Below are 17,149 nucleotides of genomic sequence, written 5' to 3' on the forward strand. Positions count from 1 at the left end.
ACCAATACTTAAACATGAAAAGCCAAACTATGAAAGTTATTAAAAAAATACAAGGAAACAGTCTTGTAATCCTAGCTGGAAAAAAAAGCCTTCCAACAAAGTCCTGTAACTGAGAAACCTAAAAGAAAAAAATAACAAGCATTCGATCACAGTAAAATTCCTCTTAAGCAGATCTCTGCAACAGAATTAAAGAGTTAAAATCTCAAATATACAAAAAGAACTTCATAACTCAGTAAAACAAATAATCCAATTGAAAATGAAGGAAGAAGGTATGAACTTGCAACTTACAGAGGACATAAACATTTGCTCATCTTTACTAACAGCTGGAAAATGCTAATCAAACAAGGCAGTGCTTTCTCATCCATCAGATTAGAGTTAAAACGATCAACAATATTCATCTCTGACAGATAATGTGGACAATGCAATACTAGTCACAAACACTGCTGGTGGGAATGTCACCCATTCAAAACAGCCTTTTTGAGGGTTACTTGGCAGTACTTGTCCAAAGTATAAATAGGTACCACCCTCTGACCCAGCAGCAATTCTACTGGTAAGGCTAAACAATAGGGAAGGATTAAATTATGCCAGATCTATACTTCAGGGTACAATTGTAGCCATTAAAAAGAATGGAGTAGAGCTGTATATTCTACCACATAAAAATAAACACAGCACATAAATGGAGAAGCAAATACTAAAAGGTGTAAAATAATATATACAAATTGTTAAGAGATTTCTGAGGCATGGTATAAATAAGAGGACTGCCTTTTGAGAGGGGGACTGATTTTTAACTGAAGTGTTCACTTTGAATTTTTTTAAAAAACAGGAATCATGTTACTTTTATAATTTAAAGCAGTTGAAGAGGAAGGGGGAAAATACAGGCTTAGAAATTCTCACTTTAAGGGGACTAGCGTTGTGGCATAGCAGGTAAAGCTGCAGCCCATGAAGCTGGCATCACATATGGGCCCTGGTTCATGTAGCTGTTGCTCCACTTTCAATCCAGCTCCCTACTAGTAGCCTGGGAAAAGCAGTGGAAGATTGCCAAAGTACTTTGAGCCCCCACTACCCACCTGGGAGACCCAGATGAAGCTCCTGACTCCAGCCTGGCTCAGCACTGGCCATCTGGGGAGTGAACCAACAGATGGAAAAGGGGTGGGTGGGTGGGGGAATGGGTGTGAGTGTATAACTCTTCCTGATAATTTTTTTAAAAAAAGAAACTATCAATTTAATGTTTAAGCTTTATAAGCAAGAAATCCAGTCCAATCTGCTGGTTTATGACATCCATATATCTGCATGAAAACACAGAACCAAATAGAATTGTCAACCGAAAGATCTCTCAATTGACCTCAGGTTGGAATTTAATATGGTCAAAAGAGCAAAGAGAATAGTCTATACCTTTTGCCTTTTTCATATAAATTTTCTACTCATTAAATTTCCCTCCTTTTTTGAGTAACTTTCTTATAGGAAGGGGCCATTTATTCTGCACTTCTATGGCTGATGCTTGGTGGCACATTCAGAAATAGAACTAAGATCAGTTTTAAGGAAAGATGAAGTATAATGGGAATAACCCTGAACTAGGTAACCTGAGCTCAAACATCCAAACCACCCCTATCCAGTCATGACAACTTGGACAAGTCAGTACCTCTAACTCGGCCTACAAAATAAGGAGCTTGACATAGATAATAGCAAACACAGAGTCTCATCTACCTTTTCTGCTGGACATGGAAACGACTACCACTTTAAAGCTGACAGTACAGTAATACTGTACTTAACAAAGGGGATACATTGTTAGAAGGAAATCATAAGGCAATTTGATCACTGGGTCAACACTGTAGTATTCCTACGTAAACAAAGATGGCTACAATGTCCCCAGGTGACATATAAGAAACCAGACATATGCAGTCTGTTGCTAATCAAAATGTTACACAGTGCATGACTATAATTTCTCCTGCTGGAGGTAGATTTTAATTCACTCATTAAAGACAGTCTGCATTTATTTTTAAATGAAAAAAGTCTAAAATACTGTAGGTAAAAGGTTTTCAGGTGATACATGCATTTCTTTGGACTATTCTTCCTATTACGGATGGACTCTACAAGATATTTTGAGGGAATTTGAGGAGCAAGAACCGGGACAGGGTTAAGATGCAAGATGCTCCAAGCTGAAGGATTTAAACTAGCCTCTGCAAAATATGGCAACAGATACAGACATGGAGAAAGCCATCTATATAGATACTGGATATATCCAAGTTTATGCTCTTCTGCAACACTAAATTTATCGAGGCTTAATCCAAGGCATTATAATATTGTGAATCACCATGGAGCATATATAAAACATACCACATTGAAAAATGCAGGATAGTCTTTCTAAAGGGCAATTTTCCAATAAGTATCAAAACTTTAAATTTTTGCATTTCAGTTTTAGAAATTTCTTAAGGAAATACACGTGGATGTAATGAATATTTCTCTATTAGGATATTCCTATGATTCTTTCGTTCATTCAACACTAATTTACTGACTGCCTTCTGTTTACAGCAAAGCATTAATATCCTGAAAACCTGGGACTTAAAAATTTTGTGTACACATAGGGAAGTCGTTAAATAAATTATGAATCAGGCATTCAACAGAATATAATGCAGCCATTAGAAATCCTTAAGTGGTATACATCATGACATGGACATGAGTCAACATATTAAGTACAGCAAACATAAAAATACTATTTCTGTGGCAAACATTGTGGCACAGTGGATTAAGCCACCACCACTTGCAGTACTGATATCCAATACTGGAGTGTCAGTTCAAGTCCTGGCTACTGAGCTTCTGCTAATGAGCCTAAGAAGGCAGTGGAAAATGGTTCAAGCACTTGGGCCCCTGACACCCACATGGGAGATCTTGATAGTGTTGCCGATTCCTGGCTCTTGGCTTCAGCCTGGTCCAGTTCCCGCTGCTGTGGGTGTTTTGGGATTGAACCAGTAGGTCAAAGATTCTGTCACTTGCCTTTGAAATAAACATTTTTTATAAACTTTTATTTATTTGAGAGGGAGAATGACCAAAAAAAAGGAAGAGACAGAGAAAAAGGTCTTCCATCCACTGGTTCACTCCCCAAATGCCTAGAGCTGGGCTGATCCGAAGCCAGGAGCCAGGAGCTTCTTCCAGGTTTCCCACACAGATGCAGGGGCCCAAGCACTTGGGCCATCTTCTATTGCTTTTCCAGCCCATAGCAGAGAGCTGGACCATAAGTGGAGCAGCTGGGACTAAAACTGGCATCCACAGCTAACTCCCTGCTGATGGCCCTGGGAGGGCAGCCAAGAATGGCCCAAATCCTTGGACCCCTGCCACTACGCAGGAGACCCAGATGGAGCTCCTTGCTCCTGGCTTTGGTTTGGCCCAGCCCTGCCTGTTGTGGCCATTTGAGCAGTAAACCAGCAGATGGAAGATCTCTCTCTACCCTCATCTCTTTCTTTCTTTCTTCTTCTTCTTTTTCTTTCTTTTTTTTTTTTTTGACAGGCAGAGTGGACAGACAGTGAGAGAGACAGACAGAGAGAAAGGTCTTCCTTTGCCGTTGGTTCACCCTCCAATGGCCACCGCCACCGGCGCGCTGCGGCCAGTGCACCGTGCTGATCCGAAGGCAGGAGCCAGGTGCTTCTCCCATGGGGTGCAGGGCCCAAGCACTTGGGCCATCCTCCACTGCACTCCCGGGCCACAGCAGAGAGCTGGCCTGGAAGAGGGGCAACCGGGACAGAATCTGGCGCCCCGACCGGGACTAGAACCCGGTGTGCCGGCGCCGCAAGGCAGAGGATTAGCCTAGTGAGCCGCGGCGCCGGCCCCCTCATCTCTTTCAATAAAAATATTTTAGGGGGCCGGCATTGTGGCATAGCAAACTCCACCTCCTGCAGTGCCGGCATCCCATATGGGCGCCAGTTCAAACCCAGGCTACTCCACTTCCAATCCAGCTCTCTGCTGTGGCCTGGGAAAGCAGAAGAAGATGGCCTAAGACCTTAGGCCTCTGCACCCACGTGGGAGACCTGGAAAAGGCTCTGGCACCTGGCTTCAGACTGGCCCAGCTCCAGCCACTGCAGCCATTTGGGGAGTGAACCAGTGGATGAAGACCTCTCTCTCTGCCTCTGCCTCTCTGTAACTCTGCCTTTCAAATAAATAATAAATCTTTATAAAAATGACTTCTGTTTAAAAAAAACTATTTTAAAAAAGGAAAATAACAAATTCCCTAGGTATGATGATATTGTGGTTTTGCAAATGTTCTCATTCTTAGGACATGCAAGTTGTGGACTTAAGGATGAGTGTCATCCTTAAATTAAACACACATATGTACAGCCAGCCTTCTGTATCTGTGGGTTCCACATCTGCAGATCCAACCAATTCTCGATCAAAAACATTCTGGAAAAAAATGTACATCTCTGCTAAACACATACAGACTTTTCCCTTGCCACTATTTCATAAACGATATAGTTTGGCAACTATTTACATAGCATTTGCATTATATTAGGTATTGTAAGTAACCTATACTTACAATATACAGGAGGATGTGTGTAAGTTATATGCAAATTCTGTACCATTTTATATAAGGGCCTTGAGCATCTATAGATTGTGTTATCTGTGTGAGGTCCTGGAATCAATCCCCCATAGGATATCAAAGGATGAGTGTACATATAAATATAAAATGGCAAATACTTAATAACTGTTGGATCTAGCTGGTGGTATGCAGATCTCACTATCCTATTCTTTTAGCACTTTTGTTTGAAATTGTCCTAAGGAAGGCAATGAGTTACATTTTTTAAGAGAGCATTTCTGAAAATACATTTTAAGCTACAGAGGCATAAAGAAAAGCCTTGAAAGAAGATAGCATGTGTCAAAATGTTAACAGCCCTTATTTCCGAATGGTTTAACTGCAGACTTATGTGCTTATCTGTATTTTTAACTTAATTAGCTGTGTCTGGGCCAGACACTGTGAGGCTGCAGGTTAAGTGACCGTTTGAGATGCCCGCATCCCAGTCCCTCCATTTCTTCTGATCCAGCTTCCGGCTGACATGCCCAGGAGGCAAATATTTGAGTCTTTGCCACACATGTGGGAGACCTGAATGGAGTTCCTGGCTCCTGCTCTTAGCCTGGCCCAGCCACAGGCATTTAGGGAGCAAATCACCAGACAGCGCTTGCTTGCTCGCCTGCTCTCTAAGCTGTGCTTACTTCTATAATCGTGGGAAACATCACTTAAAAATGTAAGTGTTTACAAGCAAAAGAGTCACAATAAAATGAGAAAACAGTCGTATTCCCAAAATATTCTAAATGGTTTTACAAACGCTAAAGCACTATTTAAATTTAATATTATTTAATAACATTTTTATGTCGATATCACAAGTTTTCAATTTTTACTTCAAAAATAATTTATATCACTCACAGTATTAAAAAATTACAGAAAAAGCTACATTCCTCTTGACCACTTCTCTCAAATACTTATCAGTTTGAAAACTACCCCTAAAATAGCTATATTCATCTACACCACGGTGTGGGTATTATGAAACTAGATTCTTCCCTATAATTCTTACCATGACTTGATATAGCAGTTTTTTGGCCAACTTAATGATCAAAAAGAAAACACTTATTTTAATTTGCATTTTTGATTTCTCATTTGGGTATCTTTGTTATTGGACATTTTGAGTTTCCTATTCTAAGAAAAGCCTGTCCCTGATTTTCTACTGGAAAATTACCTTTATTTAGATGGATATACACAAAAATGTTAATGGTGACTAAACATGATGGCTTTATAAATACCCCTCTTCCACATATGTACACATTTTCTATTTTTTCCTGAATTAATTCAATGATATAGTAGGAACTATGAAATGGGATAAGAAAATTCTTTTGAGACAAAAATGTAACTTTCAGGGTACTATAATACAGAAGGACCCTTAAGGAAGGCAGAAAATCAAGCTTTAAGAAATGAATGCATTTGAGTTGTAAGTCTTAGGAAGAAATTAAATAACAGTTGAGGCCACTGATTCATTTGGGACACATTTAGCTAACTTCATTTGTATAGTATTTTCAAGTTTATGACACACTTTTAGCATATTTTGCTTAACTCTAACAAAACTCTATGTGACATTCTGGTGCCCTCTTATTAACTGCTATAGCACATTCTGCTCATTCTTCATATTACTGCGCTGATCCTGAGCGCAATTTACAAGTCTCCCTCCAATAAGTAGACCATGATGTCCTCCACTCCCCAGCTGCTTATCTTTGTATTCCCAGTAAGTGGCAGCAATGAGTATGTTCTCAATAAATATTTGTTGGATGAGTGAGATAGCATCACCCTCATTTAAAGAATGAGGAAACTGGTTCAGTGATGAAGTAATTTGCCAAGTATCATAGCTATTAAGCATTTTTTTCACAAACTATAATGAGCTTATTCTTGTAGATTATAATGTAAACATTTTAAAAGACATCATCTCATGTTAATGCTCAAGGCAACCTATAGATTAGAATTTGATTATTATTTTTAGCTATGAATTGAAATGTAGTGATATACCCTAGGCCCACTCAAACCCAAGTTTATATGAAGAACAGCTGTTGTTTTACAGAGTTGATTCATCACTAACTGGGTATAGGAGCCTCTATCTTTATGTAGCAAACATTTTTATGGGAGGGTGGGGGAAGGGAGGAAAAAGGAGGACAGTTAAAGCAACACAACAGAAGCTGGAGACCAGGTGGAGGTCCATCTAAAGACCATAAACTGGTATTGTATAGTGTCAACCGTGTGTGTCACTTTGAAATCTAATCTTGGCCCAAAGGTTTTTCTTGATAGTACCCCGTATTCACTGTAGACAATTGCAGGCTTTCTCACATATCAGCAATCTCAAAGGCTGCAGAGGCACACAGAATTAGGAGAGCTTTGAGAAACAATAGATAGGCCATATCATGCATGGACAAGACAGGGGAAGAAACTTTAAACATGAGCTCAGAGTCCTTAACTAGATTGTTTCTCAAGAGCAGAGAACAAGTCTCATTCATTTTATGCCCCCAACTCCTTTTACTTAGAAATACTCAGTAAATGGTTATATTAACTAGATGAAGAAAGGTTAAGATGTGAGAAGGAAAGGAAGATATAATCTTCATTTAAGAAGACCCAATAGTCTTCATTTATTGAGCACTTACTATGTGCCACATATTATACCTTATATATTACATAAAATGTTAAAAGAAATATTTACCTTTTTCTAACCTGCTATATATGGTGCCACTCTTACTGACAGTGATAATGATGACTACCAAGATGCATTATGGGTTACTAAGGTTACAGTAGAACCCTGAACAAAAGAACCTTGAATAGCACATAGTCAGAGAGATCAAGGCAACTGATGTTAACGCACATCACCACAGAATTGCATAAGACAAAGTGAAAACTACTCTAGTGGAACATTCAGTTTTCACTCTCCAAAAGTCCTAGAATCCAAATGACCAAAGAACAAACCCTATTCCTCCTCACCCCTGATGAACCCACACATGCTTTGCTAACCAGTTGGAGGGGTTAAGTGAGCTACTATATTAAATAAATTACCAGGTACTGGTCACCTGCAAGTGTACTAAAATCTTCTATTTTCTCACTTAATCCCAATAACCATATGAATAAGGTATTTTCCCAAATGAGACAAATGACAGAACAGGATAAATTGCTGAAACTGATAAAACTAGTGGGCTCCAAACCCAGAATTGCCTGGGCTCCATGCTCTTCCTACTATTAGCAAGGCTTCTTAAACTTTTCCACTTAAGTTCTAGTAAAAATTTCGTAATCATAAAGAGAAAAAGAGAGAATGAAGAGGTAGCCTGGAGAAGTTGAGTAGAAAGAGAAAAGGAAGACTAGATACAAGGTTCAAAGCTACCCATGGCAACTTCTTTTATTTTAATCCCATTAGCAGATTTCAGGTCTGGAGTAGAAATGTATAAGCCCAGAACATTCTGAGACACTGCATGGCAAGGAAATTATGCGACGATCAGAGATTCCCACTAGCCAAAAGAGGGACAGTTTGAACTTCAATATATTAATCTAATGTATTGCAACCCATCAAATGTTTACACCAATGACTGCATAGCTATGTCCACATATACATATACTTTCAAGGATAACAGGGTATCAATTCATTATCCTGAAAGCTGTATTTTTTTTTTAAAAAAAGAGGGCCGGCGCCGCGGCTCACTAGGCTAATCCTCCGCCTTGCGGCGCCGGCACACCGGGTTCTAGTCCCGGTTGGGGCGCCGGATTCTGTTCCGGTTGCCCCTCTTCCAGGCCAGCCCTCTGCTGTGGCCAGGGAGTGCAGTGGAGGATGGCCCAGGTGCTTGGGCCCTGCACCCCATGGGAGACCAGGAAAAAGCACCTGGCTCCTGCCATCGGATCAGCGCGGTGTGCCAGCCGCAGCGCGCCGGCCGCGGCGGCCATTGGAGGGTGAACCAACAGCAAAGGAAGACCTTTCTGTCTGTCTCTCTCTCACTGTCCACTCTGCCTGTCAAAAAAAAAAATACATTAAAAAAAAAAAGAAAGCTGACAGTTTATAACTTGTCCTTCCAATTATAAATTGTATCACTGAATAACCAATAAAAAACGAGGGAAAACATCTTAAACAATTATTGCAGCTAATACATGAAAACTACTTGACAACATTAGAATGTCACCATTTTGTAGCCTCTAATGGACTAAAAAATCCAAGATATCATAACAACGAATGCTCTGAGTGAATATACCTCTGCCAATATTTTTGTCAAAGGGAATGATCCTCAATTGATTAAGGCTCTGGATCCAGCTGCCAATTTGCAAGAAACAGAAACAGATGTGGGAACTACATGCTAAGAACGATCAGAGGATTTCAAAACTGCTTCTAGCTGAAGGCAACACTAGACCACACTGAAAAGTGAAGTGATTTACCCAGACTAAGAAAGTAGAGTCCGGAAAAAATAAGCTAACACTCTGTGCCAACCATTGTTCTGTGCCAGTGGTTCTCTGACCATCAACATTAGCATCACCTGGGAACTCACTGCCACTGCAAAACACAGGGGCCCCTTCTAGAACTACAGAATCACAAACCCAACAGCTAGGGCCCAGCAATCTGTTTCAGCGAGCCCTCCAGGTGATTCAGATGTTCCCTTCAGTTTCAGAACCATTGTTCTAAGCACTTTTCATGTGTTAAGTCAGTTACAATGGTCCAAAATCCTATGAGGTAACTGTACCACTATTTTATACAAGAAGAACTGTGCCACAAAGAGGTTAAATAATTTGTACAAGATGACACAGCAGGTAAGAAATGGAGTCAGAAATTGAACCCAAGGTTCTAGAGTCCACATTCTTAACCACAATGCTAAAATGGCTTTCCAGCTATAACACTGCAACTGACAGAACACAGTAGTCAAGAATAACAGAAGTGAAAGTTTTTTTTAGGAACTGGCACTGTGGCATAGTGGGCTAAGTCTTTGCCTGTGGCACCGGCATCCCATATGGACACCAGTTTGAATCCCGGCTGCTCCTCTTCAGATCCAGCGCTCTGCTTATGGCCCGGGAAAGCAGCAGAAGATGGCCCAAGTGCTTGGGCCCCTGCACTCATACGGTAGGCCTGGAAGAAGCTCCGGGCTCCTGGCTTTGGATTAGCCCAGCTCTGGCCATTGCAGCCATTTGGAGAGTGAACCAGTGCATGGAAGACCCTTCTCTCTCTCTCCTTCTCTGTCTGTAACTCTACCTCTCAATTAATGAAGAAAATCTTTTAAAAATTTTTTTAGAAAACGAAGACCAGGGACTGGCACTGTGGAGCAGCAGGTTTAGCTGCCTTCTGCAGTGCCAGCATCCCATATAGGTGCCAGTTCAATCCCATGCAGCTCTGCTTCCAATCCAGCTCCCTACTGATGCACCTGGGAAAGCAATGGAGGATGGCCCAACCGATTGGGCCCCTGCATCCACGTGGGAGACCCAGAAGAAGCTCCCAGCTCCTGACTTCAGATTGGCCCAGCTCTGGCAGTTGCAGCCATCTGGGGAGTGAACCAGTGGATGGAAGATCTCTTTTTCCTCTCTGTCTCTCCTCTCTCTCTTCTAACTCCGACTTTTAAAAAAAAAGATTTATTTATTTGAAAGGCAGAGTTACACAGAAAGAGAAGGAGAGGCAGAGAGAGAGAGAGGTCTTCTATCCGCTGGTTCACTCCCAAGATGGCTGCAATGGCTGGAGCTGTGCCGATCCGAGGCCAGGAGCTTTTTCCGGATCTCCCATGTGGGTGCAGGGGCCCAAGGACTTGGGCCATCCTCTACTGCTTTCCCAGACGATAGCAGAGAGCTGGATCGGAAGTGGAGCAGCTAGGTCTCAAACCAGCGCCCATATGGGATGCCGGCACTGCAGGTGGTGGCTTAACCCACTATGCCAAAGCACCAGCCCCAACTCTTTCAAGTAAAGACCAGGAGAAGTATGCTTGATGATAAAACAGACAAACAAGAAAACAATCACAATGAATAATGTAATAAGCAAAGCAGTCTTTCAAAAGTCTTTCCAAAACTCACACATTTCTGTAACAATTATCTCTAATAGCTAATCAAAAGGACTTAAAAATCTGAGTTGTACTAAAACTAGTAAATGCATAGTACTATGTTCAGACTTACAAATCTTTTAAATCTAAATGAATACAGTGAAAGGTCATTCTAGAATAATTCATGTCCCTACTCTTAGTCCCTTTTAGTCAGCATTTAATGACTACTGACAGAAAAAACCAGTCTTTCAATGCATAAGATTATACAACCAGAATCTCAGGGTTGAAGAATTTTAACACTCATCTAACTCAATCAACAATTCACACTGAATCAGATCTATATACCATTCTCCATTCAATCATACAGTCATAGGAAATTAAATTCCAACTTTCTGTGAAATCACATTCTGGGATCAATCTATGTCAGCACTGTTAATTTTAAAAACCAAATGACTAGAAACATTTTAAGAGGCCTAAAAGTGGAAAATGGTCAGGATTAACAACAGCCCAAACAAAGCCTACAGCTGTTTTACTCACAGAAAGCCACTCCTTCACTATCTGAAAGCATTTTTATAACCAGAAGACCAAGCTGGTCAACAAGTACATCAAGTTTTAGCAACTCAACCCATATGACACATCAAATGAGAGGGCTTCCAAAGAATCTTAAGAGCTGAATTATCCCTGATATTAACATATATAAACATCTGGTAACCAGTCATTGAGGAAAGGAGTCAGAGAACAATACAACAAAAACACCAAGAGCCCATGTGCTTGACAGGATCCACCTTGTAGATAGTGAGATCACTGTAAGGCAGCCTAATATGGTTACAGTTTCACAACATATTTCAATTAACTTAATCTTGCCAGAAGAGGTAACATGGAATGTGAAGGGCAAATATTTTCAAAGCAACCAAGTTTAGCATTTCAATAATACTTTGAACTCATGGTTGAAAACAACAAAAGGGAAAAAAACTTCAACAGCACTTCCATTGTGAACCTGCAGCTGTTAACTGTGGAAAAATTCAAATAATTGGAATGGCTGCTGTGTGCAAAATTTATACCAACACCCGGGTTACCCTAGTTTCACAAACTCAGGTTTAAATGATTTTGCTCAAACTTCCTAACTACAGGAAACTCAGGGATACATCCTACATCCAATGTGCTCAAAATTATTTTTGTTGAATGCATAAGCTTACTACCAATTCCCAAGGAATCACTTCTTTCTTTTAATAGTCAATTTTCAAGTAGTGACTTACCCATGGCACTGGTGATTCACAATCATATTTCATCTAAATACTTCAAAAACTTGCATTCATGATGATCTCAACCCTTTCTCCCCCTCTTAACTTGGAATTACTCTTATTTGGGCATAAGTGGCCTTGCTCTGCTCCCACCTGTGCCTAAATCAAAGGCTGGCTGAAGCCTATGTGTCCAATTTCCATTCTCAGATTTTCACCATGGAAAGGATACACAGTAGACCACAGAAGGGTCAATGTAGCACAAGTAAGAGACAAACACTTTAATAGGACTTTATGCTGGGACAAACTGGTGAGAAATAAAAAATAGGAAAACCATGGTTGTGTATTTTTATTGACAGCTGAAAAACGGGATGCAAGTGAAAGCTCTCAAAAACTGTTGTTTTTGTATTGCAATTTCAAGAACTATATGAAGCCAGAGGAACTCATCACTAGGTCTCAGCAGCTTAGAAGTTATGGGTCAGAGCAGCTGAGATACCAACATCAAAATTAAAGGCAACTTAATATTGCGGTAAAAATAATTAAATCACCTAAGGAAACGGAAACCATGCATTAAGAATCCCAAAAGCACAATCAGGTGATTATCTAGGAAACACTAGCTTTTTCCACCAGGCGGCCTACTTTTAACATGGAGCAGTAAGCAGAGCCAAGACATGGAACTGAAGTCAGGTATCAAATCAAATCAGACTTTGCCATAGAAAAAGGAATCCATGACTAGTTATTTTAGGATACTGACTAGGCCAGCAGTATCAACTCCAACTGGGATATAGGAGATTACTGCCATTGTTCGATTATAATGGGTCCTCCAGGGTCTTAAACTTAGCAAAATGCATTAGACACCATTACTGAGCTGTAATTCCCACTGTGTGGGAAACTATAGGACAATTTCCACAACAAAAAAAAAAATTGAAGGGAAAAAAGAGATACAACCTGCAAACTAAAACAGATCTAGGAGCCACATCAACCCTTTGCAATAATGTTACAATAAATGGACTTTTATGGATCCTAACACAAACTGCAAAAAAACAAAGTAAATAACCACAAAACAAAACAAGAAGTCAGGGAAATGTGAACAGGTTCATATTTGATATAAAAAAATCAGTTTATGTTTTCAGTTGTAATAACGGTTTTGAGTTTATGTTTTAAAAGTACTTGTCCTTTAGAGATACAAATACTTTACAAATAACAACAACAGCAGGGATTTATTTCAAAATGGATGAAACAGAATAGCTGCCAAGTTGCTGCATGTTAAGATGGTGATGTACCTACAGGGATCATTACACTATTCAATTTTTCTGTTTAAAATTTTTCAGAACTTTAAAAAAAAGAACTGGTTAGACATACTGTCTTGCAATTTTATTTCTGAATGATGCTTATGGTGATTTCAACAGTTCTCTTTAATTCAGTAAAGAGTAACACTTACATACCAGAAGCTACCAGTCCCACATCAGATCCAGATAATGGAAGAAACCAAAGTATCTCAGTCACAAAATGGAAATACCCCACCATCTCCATTCCAGGAAGTAAAATACAAATACTACCCACAATGATCTTCAAAAACGAACCTAAAATCACAGCCAATCATACTCATTCTGGTGGGAAATCCCAACACTGCTCCAAAAGATTCCTGAACCGTCCTGATCAAGTTGATCTGCTGGTTCTTCTGGAGCACTAACCCAATTCAGGTTATGCTACTGGAGAACCTATGAAAAAAGGTTGGGGGAGACATACATAACACATTTATTAATTAGAGTGTGGAAGAGTTAAACATTTTATCAGTGTTCATAATCACAATTATTTCTGAAACAGCCTTCACATTATCAATCTGCATTTTTTAGGACCTGTTTCAATCAGTAACTTTAGAACTCAGCAACTAAAAGCTTTAACAATACTTCCAATCAGACATTTAAACAACACTCCTGAAAACTCAGTTGTCATTCCAAATAAAATTACAGGAGATATTATCATACAGATAATTTTGTATCTTCACTGAAACTGGTAAAAAAGGAAAATTAAACTTTGTGAAAAATACTATACACATAAAAATTATTTTTCACCTTCACATATGCTTTCTGGCCATACTGGGAGGCAAACGATAAATGTCCTGGAAACTCAGGTTGAACTTTGCCATTGAACCTTAGACAAAGTTTTCATTCGTTAATGCCACTCCTTCCTCTCTTCTCAGAGATCTACCTAGAATAAATTAAACCTTTTAGGTCATGCCTAGATTATCATTCCCAGATTTATCCTAACACCGAACGACAAGAGTCAAATGGAGGTTTCATTACTTTCATTACTGCTTAACTCACTGTAAAAGGCATCTAGTGACCTCCTGTCCTCTTTCAAACTGAACCGGAAACTATGAAGCTCAAAACCAGAGTCCACATATAGTTAATTATCAGATGGTTACCCAATGTAAATTTTCAATCCTAGTACTTCAACTCCCATATCCAAGCCAAGGTGATTAGAAAATGCACTGGTCTAATCAAAATATGAACAGCAAGAGAAAAGTATCTCTAAATTGAATACAGTCACTTCTACTTAATGTTAGAAAATATAAAATGGCAAAAATCACTACAGGAGGTAGTACATGAAAGAAGCAGAAGTGACTCACTGTTGGAAAAGCTGCTCCGTATTCCAAATAATCTAAAATCTCTCACATATAAATTATCCTGCCCAGGTAAGAGGATGATTACTAAATAGCAGATCTTCCCAGATTTTGAGGGCCCAAACAAGTAATGTGAGGGACAAGCAGCATGAACACTTGGAAAATAGCCAGAAGTTCCCTTGACCACTGTAAAATGCATGGCACCAAATTTCTTTACTTTTATAGGGCAGATGCCAGGACAGACTGCCTTTGAAAGAGTGGAAGGAATGAGTAGGTAAGGGATGAGGCACCCCTTCCAAAAAGTAGAACACCTGGGTGTGGTTCTTGACAACATTATAGCTGGTAGTCATTCCAAGATAGTGATTTTGCACTAAAATTCCTAGACAGAGTGGGAATCACATTCAAACATCATGAACCATCAGAGACAGAGCTTGGCTTCTAAGGAACACAAACAAAAATGATAGGTCTGGACAAGAAATATATAGATCAAAACAAAGATCTCTTATTCTTTTCCAGGTCATAAAACTAGCAGATGACACAGATGCATCTACACGTGTATTCCTACAAAAAAAATCACAATCTATTGTGTGCCTGCCTTGAGCAGTGACCTGCATAAATTCTCTAATTCTAGCAACAATCCTTTAAAGTAAGCACCACCATCCCCATTCTACAGATGAGAAGAAACTGAGAATCTGAAAAGAAACTTGCCCAAGGTCACAAAGTTCAATGAAAACCCAAGGTACACACAATATTTCCACCATACAGACTGCTTCCCATGAATGGAAAATGCTGGTGTGTCCTCAATATATGCAAACTTGGAGCTAAAAAATAACAATGCCCAACGTGTAATCTACAAAGGAAACAAATGACTGGAAATTATTAATTGCCTACAATAGGGGTAGTATGGCGGGGAAAGGAAATAAAGCAGGAAAGGGCAATGTTTAAGGGTTAAATCAATGCTATTTTCTAGAACACATAGGGGAGCCTGACTCCTCTCTAGGGAATTTGGCTCTTGGAAAAAGAGCGTGGGGTGGGGGTGGGGGGTGGAAGGGACGCAAGGTATAGAAAGATCAAGAAGTGAGAAGCATGTACTGGTGGTTAGCAACAAAAATAGATGTCCACAGACCGAGAGGTTACCGAAACTCAGAGCAAGACAGGGAAAAGGGGCGGTTCCCAAGCTTGCAGTGGGAATGGGTGAGGGACAGAGAACAGAAAGTTGGTTTACTGGAGGGTTATCCTCCACAGCTCCCCCTCCCTTTTTGAGGGGAAGGGGGTATGAGAAAGGGAAGGCTAACAGCCACAAATGAAGGGTCCACGAATCATCCAACTACTGACCCCAGCGGTCCATTCATTGTTCTGCCTAAGAGTGGTCTAGCAGTATGCAGAGTTGGAAGAAACCAGGGCCCATCAGAGTCATATAAGCGTGAAAACCTGTGGAAATGCATGGCTACTGTGCTCCCTCAACAAAGATGGAGTAAATGTAGGGATCACGATAGGCTCTATTCAACGCCTGCGCCAAGTAGTGGACCGATGGAAGAGGAAGACGGGCCAGGCTAGGGGACTCGGGCTAAGCTCTAAATTACAAGGCCTGCGGAAGGGCTGGCAGGGAAAAGCTCCGACTCCCCTCTCCTTAAATAAGAGCCCCAAGTATCCACGCAGAAAAGATTGGGCAGGACGATGACTTAGGGGAGAAGGGGCAGGAGTATAGACGCTACAGCTCGACCCCCCAACCCTTAGCTCTAAGACCGTGGGACTTAGGGAAGTAGAGCCCAGCCCAACTAAAGAAAAACTAGGGGATTCATCTGGGTTGTTGCAAAAGCTGAGAACGGAGGTGGGCGCGCATAAAAACTGTAGGGGGTAGGGTACCAGTCCTAGTTGGCTGGTCTCCTCTCCCACCAATCTAACCCCAACCCCATTCCCCAGCCACTCCAGACTCCCCTCCCACTCGCCCCAACCCGCCCACTGCGGCGGCAACAACGGAGGCGTTGACCGATCGGTGGGGCAAAGGCGGGCCCACACGCGGCTGAGGCCTGGGAAATGGTGTCGCCTCCACCAACTAGAAACGGGATGGTCTTCATCTGCGGTCGGGTTTACCGGCACATCGGCATTTCGCCATTCGTCACCTCCTTAATGTCGGCTACCTGAGAGGCGTCACAAACGCGGATAGTCAACACCTTAGTCCTCGGTCCTGGCCGGACAGACATCAGCCTCCGCCGCCATCTTAACAGCAGGCGGACCGACCCTAGTCACTGCCCCCCCCACCCCCGAGCTACCTCTGCCACCGCCAACGATCCCACGAGGACGTACACCCGCTCCCGCGAGAACTCACCGGCAAAGAACAGTACGAGCCGAAGACGTAGCCGCCGCCTCCGCGGCTGCTGCAGTCAGTAGCCGAAACGCTGCCGCCTTCGCGCGATCCCGCGAGAACCTCCACCGGCCGGGAAAGCCGGAGCCCAACCCTTCCCAGACCCCTCCTCCCACCAAAGCTTAAGTCGCTACAGCTCCGCTCTCACCCTAAGCGAAGCGAAAAGCAAATGACGCACAACCTCACGAAGGACCGAGGGGCGGAGCCAATCTGCCGCCGCCGGCTCCCGCATGCGCTGTAAGAACTATCGCGATAATACGCTTTAGCCCCGAAGAGACCTTCGAGATTCACCGCAGGATGCCGCCCGCGCCTCGCCTTTAGGAAACAAGAGATCTCGCGAGACCTGGTGCATGCTCCTAAAAAGGAGAGAGGCGGGGCTTCACGAAAATGACTGGGAGTTTTTCGGGGGGAAGGGAGGAA

At 41.5% G+C, this 17,149-nt stretch overlaps 1 protein-coding gene across 50 annotated transcripts in view; it reads right to left on the reverse strand.

Moving 5' to 3' along the window:
* HUWE1 (HECT, UBA and WWE domain containing E3 ubiquitin protein ligase 1) overlaps window positions 1-17,149 on the reverse strand; it is a 142,696-nt gene that overhangs the window by 123,193 nt on the left and 2,354 nt on the right. For 22 of the 50 annotated variants that reach the window (XM_089324749.1, XM_070067318.2, XM_089324751.1 and 19 more), the window contains exons 1-2: window positions 16,694-17,063; window positions 13,322-13,459 (exon numbers count right to left, since the gene is read on the reverse strand). The gene's annotated coding sequence lies outside the window, so the exon portion shown is untranslated. The other 28 variants (XM_089324739.1, XM_089324753.1, XM_089324748.1 and 25 more) reach the window with 10 other exon arrangements.

This window comes from Oryctolagus cuniculus, chromosome X (assembly GCF_051225735.1).
Source record: "Oryctolagus cuniculus isolate XC-2025 breed Fujian yellow rabbit chromosome X, ASM5122573v1, whole genome shotgun sequence".
NCBI classification, from domain to species: domain Eukaryota; kingdom Metazoa; phylum Chordata; class Mammalia; order Lagomorpha; family Leporidae; genus Oryctolagus; species Oryctolagus cuniculus.